At 42.5% G+C, this 10,200-nt stretch overlaps 1 protein-coding gene across 3 annotated transcripts in view; it reads right to left on the bottom strand.

Moving 5' to 3' along the window:
• The window catches only part of fam169a.S (family with sequence similarity 169 member A S homeolog), a 45,260-nt gene extending 36,093 nt beyond the window's left edge, over positions 1–9,167 (bottom strand). The window contains exon 1 of one of the 3 annotated variants that reach the window (XM_041580504.1): positions 9,062–9,167. The gene's annotated coding sequence lies outside the window, so the exon portion shown is untranslated. The other 2 variants (XM_018244428.2, XM_018244429.2) reach the window with 2 other exon arrangements.
• Positions 9,168–10,200: the final 1,033 nt, after the last annotated feature.

Here is a 10,200-nt window from a genome sequence, read left to right on the forward strand (position 1 = left end):
CTGGTTACAGGCATTTGCAATTTTGGCCAGTGTGACTGGTGAAAAGCACCCAGGGCAATGTTCTGGGTTATTTTGTTATTTAGATGGGATATGGGAGGCACATAGAGTATACGGTGGTTTGGCATGGTTAAGATACGATGAGCATTTTAGGCAAAAGATGGCGATCAGACAGGACCTTCAGTGGGATCATAGAGACATTGGTCTGTGGATGCGACTCATGAACAACAAAGGTTATCAGGGCTATACAGTGGCGCATAATGCTCAGCCCTTTCAGGGGGGCTCCAGCGGGGGGACGGCCAGCTCGGCAGGAGCCCACAAAAAAGGAGTTTGCTGGCTGTATAATGACAGCTACTGCAAATGGGGGAACACATGTCGATTTAAGCACGAGTGCTCAACATGTGCAGGAACACACCCGTTTTCCAGATGCTTTAAAAGGAACAAGGCGGTTTCACCCAGAGCAAAAGATAGCTATACAAAAAGGGGAGACACCAGTGAAAATAGAGGAGATGCTTCCTTTTCTAAATGAATACCCTGATAGAGATAAAGCAAAATTGCTGATTGGGGGTTTTAGAGACGGTTTCCGAATTCCTGGGAAGGAGATGATGGTTGCAAACCGTTTTAAAAACCTAAAATCGGTGAATGAAAATCTACAATTGGTGAGGGAAAAATTGGAGAAGGAAGTCAGATTGGGGCGTATGGCAGGGCCGTTTAAGGAATCACCTTTGGATAACATCAAGGTCTCACCATTGGGCTTGATTCCAAAAAGGAACAAGGAAATACAGATTAATTCATCATCTGTCCTATCCAAAAGGGGGTTCAGTAAACGACTACATTGATAAAGATCTGACAAAAGTATCTTATACATCTTTTGACGAAGCCATACGGCTGGTCAGAGAGGCAGGCAATGGCGCCTTCATGGCCAAGACGGATATTGAGGCAGCTTTCAGGCTACTGCCAGTGCATCCAGATTCATTGTACCTTTTGGGTTGCCATTTTGAAGGGGAATTTTATATAGATCGATGTCTGCCAATGGGGTGTTCGATATCATGTACGCTGTTTGAGGCTTTTAGCACATTCTTGGAATGGGCTGTGAAGCGCAGGGCTGGTCTAGATTCTATGATACATTATCTAGATGACTTTTTATGTGTGGGCCCTGCCAATTCCACGGTGTGTGCTGTATTGCTTCAAACGATGCAGGAGGTTGCCATTCAATTTGGCATTCCACTAGCGCCGGAAAAAACTGAGGGCCCAACAACGTGTATAAAATTTCTGGGCATTGAAATCGACACAAGGGAAGGGGTGTGCAGACTCCCTGAGGATAAGATTCGAGGGCTACAAACAGACATTCACAATGCGTTGGCAGCAAAAAAAGGTCACGTTAAGGCAATTACAGTCACTCATGGGCAAGCTCAATTTCGCTTGCAGGGTTATGCCAATGGGCAGGGTATTCGCAAGACAGTTAGCGATGGCCACATCAGGAGTAAAATCACCACATCATTTCATTCGTTTGAATAAGAGTCATAAGGCGGATCTAGTGGTCTGGGAGCGATTTTTGGAGACCTATAACTGCAAGTCCTATTGGTTGGGGGAGACAGAATCCAATGTGGATCTGCACTTATTCACAGATGCAGCTGGGTCTCTGGGGTTTGGAGCCTACTTGGAAGGCAGTTGGTGTGCTGAGCAATGGCCGGAGGCATGGGGGCACGATGGCCTTACGGGTAATCTTACACTGCTGGAACTATTTCCTATTAGAGTGGCCATTGAAATTTGGGGTGAACGTTTTGCAAACAAATCAGTCCTTTTTCACACAGATAACATGTCAGTAGTGATGGCGATAAACAACCTCACGTCATCTTCACAACCAGTATTAGCGGTGCTAAGGTCCCTGGTGTTACGTTGTTTACAGTTGAACATTGTGTTTCGGGCAAAACATTTGCCTGGAGTTGTCAATGATATTGCTGACGCTCTATCTCGATTCCAGTGGGACAGGTTCAGGATCTTGGCACCAGGAGCAGAACGGAAAGGAACACGCTGCCCGGCACATCTCTGGAAAATCGTGTGCGAGGTATGCTAGAATGGCTGGAACAGTCAGTGGCACCAACAACATGGTTGAGTTACAAAAGGGTATAGGAAGAATAGTTCAGGTTGGAGAGAGAGAGTGGAAGGGCACTGGATGACACAGATAGGCTGAACATTTTACTTTGGCAGTTAACGTTGTATTTTGAGGAGGCTATATCGGTGAGCCAGTTAAGTAAGAAGATGGCAGCATTGGCATTTTTATTTAAAGCAATGGGTTGGAGGGACGTGACAAAAGATTTCATGGTGCAGCAAATTGTAAAAGGTTTTAAGAGAGGGAAACAAGTGATGGACAAGAGACGACCAGTCACGTTGCAGATCCTGAGGGAGATTATTGCGTTGTTACCGAATATGCTGCGTTCCCAATACGAAGTGGCGTTATTTAGATTGGCGTTTTCGTGGGCATTTTTCGGAGCACTTCGGATTTCGGAACTAGTGAGCAATAGTAGAAAAGGTTCAGGAGGGTTACAGTGGGAAGATGTACATCTGACGAATGACGGCCTACACATTGTGGTCAGGCATTCGAAAACAGATAAAAAAGGGGCAGGGTTACATATATTCCTTTACGGGGTTGAAGGGTGCGACACTTGCCCAATTCAAAACTTCAAAAAGTTTGGGGCTGTTAGGCCAACAGCTCAAGGCTCGTGCTTGATACACGAGAATGGAGCATGTTTGTCCAAGTTTCAATTCATAGCCATATTCAAAAAAGCAATAAGATCTTTAGGGTTGACTTTTTCAGAGTACGGCAGCCACTCTTTTCGTATTGGAGCGGCAACCGAGGCGGCAAGGTGGGGCCTCGGGGAGGAATCGATCAAGAGAATCGGGCGATGGGAATCATCTAGGTTCAGGTCATATGTAAGACCACATAGGATGGAAGACGGGCTAACTCGATAATAAAAAAAAAAAAAAAAAAAATTTTTAGTGAGAATCGAAAGTTTGAATTTACTTATGTTTTACAGGTTCAGGACCTTGTGTGGCTTGGATCGTGGGCCACTCCTACATTCGGCGGGCAGAAAACAGGGCCAGGGTCCGGGAACCCAGTGGGCAGTTGGGGTTTTTAAGGAGCCAATTACTGTTAACATGGATTGGAGTACCAGGTCTACAATGGGAAAGAATAGTACCCATTTTAGTGGAAAATGCAAAGAAACAAGGGCCGCCGAACGTGGTGATTTTGCATGCAGGGGGCAATGATTTAGGGAAGTACCCAATGAAACAGTTGATAAAAGATATACGCCGGGATTGTTTGAGATTATGGTCCCTATTCCACAAGCTGCTGATCATATGGTCAGATATTATCCCCAGACGGGTTTGGAAAGGGGTCAGGTCAGAGATAGCCATCAATAAAGCAAGGATTAAGGTCAACAAGGCAGTAGGAAAATTTATACAGAGCAACGGAGGGGTAGTAATCCGCCATGTAGAGCTAGAAAGTCAGGATTCATGTTATGCAGCGGATGGAGTGCATTTGAATGACATAGGGCATGACTTATTCAACAGGGGCATTCAAGAAGGCTTGGAGTTCGCTCTTAAAGTATGGGGTCATATGTGTGCTTGAAGGAGTCCAAACACACATATTGTGGCGGGTCCTTGTCAGTCCGCTAGGGCGATACTCATGGTATGGGATGGTATAAAAGGTATGGTTAACCCCTGAGGTGGGTAACCATGGTAACAACTGGAATATTTAACACAAGCTTGGAAGGGGATAAGTTATATACTTGGAAAAGTACAGCAGATTGGTGATAACTGGACTGTGTTCTGCAGGTCTGCTGAGCTAGGAATTGCGGCCAGCTGACAATGCATTGAGGAACGGCAGACTGACAGGGAACCCAGGGTTTTTCATTTAAGGCTATATATGAATATATACTGTTATGTGATGTTATGATAATTGTTGTTATACCATGTTGAAGCCATATAAGGGCTGATATGTTTTAATTGACATGCATTTGTTATGTATACAACTGTTGGGAAGTGATTAAATAAAAGCTGTGGCCAATATCATTCCAAATAAGCAGATTGTCACGCGTGGTTAATTGGAGGAAGGAAGCAAAGTTAGGCCGTGCCTGTGTCAAGAGAGCCCTGGAGACAAGCGTAGCATAGGGGGAAGGGCGGCATGACCAGGCCAGCCTACTAAGCGGGGATTGGTTAGGCAGAATAGACTGGGCAAAGGAAAGGGGGGGAGTTATAGTGGGCATAGGTTTGGGCGCCAAAAGGAAAGTCAGTCAGCGGCCATTTTACAGGAGAAGAGACTGGTCCCCACCCACCCTCCCTAGTTAAAGAGAAGAAGGACGGTTAAGGTTAGGAAATATTATAAGAAGTAATTACAAGTCACAGCTCGAAGGGCGGGTCCTTGTCAGTCCGCTAGGGCGATACTCATGGTATGGGATGGTATAAAAGGTATGGTTAACCCCTGAGGTGGGTAACCATGGTAACAACTGGAATATTTAACACAAGCTTGGAAGGGGATAAGTTATATACTTGGAAAAGTACAGCAGATTGGTGATAACTGGACTGTGTTCTGCAGGTCTGCTGAGCTAGGAATTGCGGCCAGCTGACAAGGCATTGAGGAACGGCAGACTGACAGGGAACCCAGGGTTTTTCATTTAAGGCTATATATGAATATATACTGTTATGTGATGTTATGATAATTGTTGTTATACCATGTTGAAACCATATAAGGGCTGATATGTTTTAATTGACATGCATTTGTTATGTATACAACTGTTGGGAAGTGATTAAATAAAAGCTGTTGCCAATATCATTCCAAATAAGCAGATTGTCACGCGTGGTTAATTGGAGGAAGGAAGCAAAGTTAGGCCGTGCCTGTGTCATGTCTCTCTACATGCAGGATTTGTGCAAAAGTGAGCTCTAATCCATCTGTTAGGAAAGGAAGCCCCCCTATAAGATATTTTGGATCTAACTGTCAATGAATATCTGACGCTCAACTGCTGCATGAAGACAGAATGAGGAGAAACAGATGCTGACAGAGGAATAGTGAAGATAAACCTGATTATTTCAGAAACGATGCAGAATATTTAATTGATTGTATTTAGAAAGTGTATAATACCTTGTTATAGTTATAGTATAGCTTATTATAGTTATATTATAGCTTATTTCAGTATGATGAAGCTTATATTAAAGAGCATGTAAAGTCTAAAATGGAATAAGGCTAGAAATGCTGTATTTTGTATACTAAATATAAACATGTACAAAAACATTACACAATTTTTAATTAAAGTATATTGGAGATAGGTTTCTTTTTCATTAATGAAAGTAAAAATGGGATTTTATTATTTTGCCTTTACATGCCCTTTAAATTTTCATTTTCGCAATAGTTTCCCTTTAAGTTAGAGAACAAGGAAACTTCACTTCTGTTCCCCCAGGTAATTTCCCCCAGTCCCTAAGCAATAAGCCATGCAGAACCTTCGCTTTATGTTCAAGGCTTACTATGAAAAGAAAGAGAATGAGCTTTGCTTACAGTTGAGGTGATATTTACCTTCACTGTCATTGACCTCTGAACTGAGACAAAAATCCCAATGCATAAGCTGCTACATCATTTCCAACCTACTGGTAATAGTTATTAGACACAACACAGAGGTCCGCACAAAAGAATGTAGAAAACAGCTGCACTGGTGCAAGAAAAATTAAAAATAAGCAAAAAACATTTCTGCACTCAACAGTCTTATGGAAATAAATAGAAAATATGTATTTAATTACATGAAAACTCCAACATTTTGGTCAATACAGTATGATGAGAAAGGTCAAACTGTAGTGACTGAAATGTTGGATTTATAAATATCGAACCACAAATCACATCAATTCGTTTGTAGATGCTGGGAGCTGAACTTCAACAACTGGTGGACCATAAATTGAGCAATAAGGTATTGCTGTTTTCATCTTGCCCCACTGCTGCCATTTTACTACACTACAGTGCTGTACATACTTGCATCTTAATTAGGAAATATTTGTATTTTTTTTATTTTGTGCGTTTCTGTCACTGTCTGGGGGGGTAAAAAAATTAACAGTCCACAGATCCGGTATATCCTCTGTATAATGAGCTGCCCTTATCTTAAAGCCTGAGAAAGGCTGCAGTTTAGAAAAGGAGGGTTTTTTTACACAGAGCTCATTATCTGCATTCAAACAAATTTCTTTAATAACAGTGGCAGAGAGGGGATTTCAAGGTAGAATCAGGGAAATTTGTATTTTTATATGTTATACATTATAGTTATCATGCTTCAAAATCGTGAATATACTCTACAAAGCCTCTCTGTAGCCATAGTGGCAGGCATTCAAGTTAAATAGGTCAATAGGTCACATTTTTACACAGCAAATAACAGATAAACTGTGTAGAATACAAAGGTTTTAGCACTTAACAGGGGAGATAAACAGGGGTCAAACGCATTTCATGGCTCTCTCTAGAGCTTTGAAATCCTTTCTCATTTACAAAGCATATATGTTGGATTGAAATTGTTTATTTGTGGGAGCTGGCAGGACAGACATACTTGAAATTTTAAACATAATATTTTATTGTTTGATGATTTAAATTGATTATAAAATATATATAATACAAACAAAGGAGTAAAAAAAGTGTGATAAACAAATCCCTGTTTTTTCTCACTCCGTGTGGCATCAAGGATGCTCAGGGACCAGGGGCTTTCTGGATAATGGATCTTTCTGTAATTTGGGTCTTCATACATTTAGGGGCAGATTTATCAAAGGTCGAGTGATAGGGTTTTTTTTTATACCTGGAAACTCAAATGGAATCTATATTTCCGACCTGAAAACTCAAATCAAATTCGAATGGAATTAACATCTTCCAATGGGCTACTGGACCTCTGCCATTGACTTCTACATGAACTCGGCAGGTTTTTTTGGTGGCGTACTATAGAATTCGAGTTGTTCCCAGGGTCGAGGTATGATAAATCTCGAATTCGAGTTGGGATTTTTCCCAACTCGAATTTGTGAGTTTTAACCAAAAATCCAACTTGAAAATTAGAATTTACCAATCGAACCTTAATAAATCTGCCCTTAAAGCTGGCCATAGAAGCAAAGACTTGATCGTACAAATATTTTATTCGTACGATGTTCGTGCCACGTGTGGTTTGCCCCAACATTTTTCGTGCCATGGCGATCGGTCGTTCAGACGATCGGATAGGTTAGAAAATTTCTGTCGGCTACCGATAATATCTCTTCATGTATTGCCGATCTGACGATATCAGTGAGAGACCAGCTTTTGTCGGACCTATCTTTCGTACGATTGCTGTCAGGGGCCGAACATCGTTTGATGTTGTTACTACTTTATTTGATCTGAATAGTTAGTGGCAGGTCGGGAGATGGCACAGAACAATCATTTGTCCGATATGAAGGTAAATCTACACGTCTATGGCCAGCTTAATTCTACTAGAAAATCGTGTAAACATTAAATAAACCCAATAGGCTGGTTTTGCTTCTGATAAGGATTAATTATATTTTAGTTGGGATCAAGTACAAGTTACTGTTTTATTATTGCAGAAAAAAAAAGAAATAATTTTTAATCATTTGCATTATTTGGATAAAATGGAGTCTATAGGAGAAGGCCTTTCCGTAATTTGGTGCATTCTGGATAACAGTTTTCCGGACAGCGGATCACATACCTGTATAATCATTTCAACATGCGTTGATATAATATAACGCCAAAGGCCAGTTACCCAACACGACTGCTTTCTATCTGTGCAGAATTAATTTGCTTAACAGTTTGGACACAACTTGATCAGTAATATGTACCTATGGGTATTCAAGCTTAACTAGTATTTTCAGGGGCCCATAGCAAAAACTTTTCTTTAGTTCATTTCTCAATATCTATTGTTTGGCGCAAATCTATCACATACTACTTGGCTCACAAACAGCTTCTAAATCTGCGGTTAAGCTTGTGGTTGGGTAGCTTTGCTCTAGAACAGGTCACTGGGATAGAATAACTCCCCGGCACCCAGTTTTATTGCACAAACATTAATATGTACCCCCAGATCCGAGCAGATATCCAGTCCCAATGATGTCATACTGCTCCCATTACATTACACAAGGAAGCTGCCATATCCTAAGCTGATGAGCCGACCCTGTCATTCATTCTCTGTTACATAATAAGACCATGCCCAATACGCTGCCACAATGTAGTTTAATGTAGTCCCTGGTAAATAATGACATTACACATGTGTTTGCTGTGTGTTCTGATGAATACAGACGTGTAAGGAATATAATACATGTGCAGCAAAGAGAAGCCTCAGCCAATAAGTTTGTAGCCATCCGTGCCATTGGCTTTTGTGCAGGAACGGCCTCTGTAGAAACAAATTGTGTTTGTGTCTCCGAGAAGCACATTCATGACAATAAAAGCAGCTGCTACGTGTGACAGTGGAACGGCTACGCATGGCTGAGTGATCAGAGAGGCTGCAAGAAGGAATGAAAGAAATACACGAGAGCAATGATAAGGTATTGGGCCAGGACAATGGCAGCTACATGTACTGCAACAAAGGCTCTTTATCAATCTGCCAGTGTGTGGCTGTAGCATTCCTGCTGTCACTGGCTGCAATTCCATGAAATATACACTCACTTTACACAGCACCCCCCCCCCCCAAATATGTACAATGGCTGCACCCCCCAATAGGGCACCAATCAGCACCCATGTGCAGTCATCCCTGGCACCCTGTATTAAAGGCTGATGACACCAAAGCAATAGAAGGAATAGTACAGAAGGCTGCCATTAGCCTGACACTGCTTACCTGCCTGTGAGCCCCAGGAGAGGACAATGCTTAGATCAGATACAAGTTGGGTATTACCAATGTCCCCCAGTCACAGGGGCCCAGCCCAGAGCTCCTCAGGTCGGTGTCAGCTCCTCTGCCCATTGTCACTCACCTTGGCCAAAGCTGCGCCTCCCCGGGTGCTGAATGGTTGCGCCGAACGGACACTGCCAGGTTCAATCCTCTCCCCTTCCCCCTAAGCCGCTGTCTGCTGCCCCTACCTCTGTGACGTTGCGATCAGTCCCCGCACTCACTGCCTACGGCCTTAAAGCGACAGGCACGCAGCCCATCCTCCCTGCCTTCAACCCGGGCTCCCTGCTAAAGAGACAGGAAAGGGAAAGTTTCCTATAAATAAAAATAACCCCTGCTGCAGCCGAGCATCTGACCTTGGATTGTGTCAAGGAGCAGCACGATAAATCAGCGCTTTGTTGCACCCTGAATTCCACAAATAACTCCCACATGCCATGGAGAAAGCTCACAATGGGATTGGTTCTTCAGCTACATGGTTATACCAACATAGCCTGTTGCTTTTGTAGTAAAGAGTGAGTTGACATGAGCTTGCTCATCTGCCTTCCATTTGTATTTCTTTTACAATACTGGGAGCTGCCATGTTGATTGTACTGGCTGCTAAATGATTTTCCATAAACTTCAACAAAACAGGACTGTAGCTCCAGTGAGGCAGGCGGTGTTGCAGAACAGTAAGTATAAATGCAAACCTGCAAGGGAGAAATGTTTTGTGTGTTCATGCCCTTACACTTTGAATGAAGTCTATATTAGTAAAAAGAATAATTTTTCTTAAATATTTAGTTCTGTCAATTGTGAATGCATGCACACGTATACCAAGCAATGTATGTGTCTTTATTTATCTAGTACTGTATTTATTTACATAAGGGAAACTGCAAGTACAATATAGTGCAGCTTGTAGCTACAGTTGTCCTTTAAAAGACAAAGTAACCAGTGTTATCCAAACTGGCTGCAGGGCCCCACCAAGGGCACGGCCTCCTTCCTGCAGAGGCGCAGTTTAAGTATTTGTCAGAGCAAAACAGCTGAGAGGGGGGATGCAAGCAGGGAAAATATGGCATGATTCTGTTGCCACTATGTCCGAGTAGATCAGATAAAGTGAGGTGTAATGGGAATCAGTGTAGGTAAGTACAAGGGTACCTACCCGCTGTCCATTAAATATTCATTTGTACACACATTGCTCCCCTGCATGGAAAAGCATGTGTGAACTGATCCAGCTCTCATGTATGGGTAGGGTTGCCACCTGCCCGGTAAAATGATGGTTGATCCCAATGTTATTAATAGGGAAAAAAGATAAATGTATAGGAAGGCCGCTATTTTTTTCCGGAAAAGGTGGCAA

This window comes from Xenopus laevis, chromosome 1S (genome assembly GCF_017654675.1).
Source record: "Xenopus laevis strain J_2021 chromosome 1S, Xenopus_laevis_v10.1, whole genome shotgun sequence".
NCBI classification, from domain to species: Eukaryota; Metazoa; Chordata; class Amphibia; order Anura; family Pipidae; genus Xenopus; species Xenopus laevis.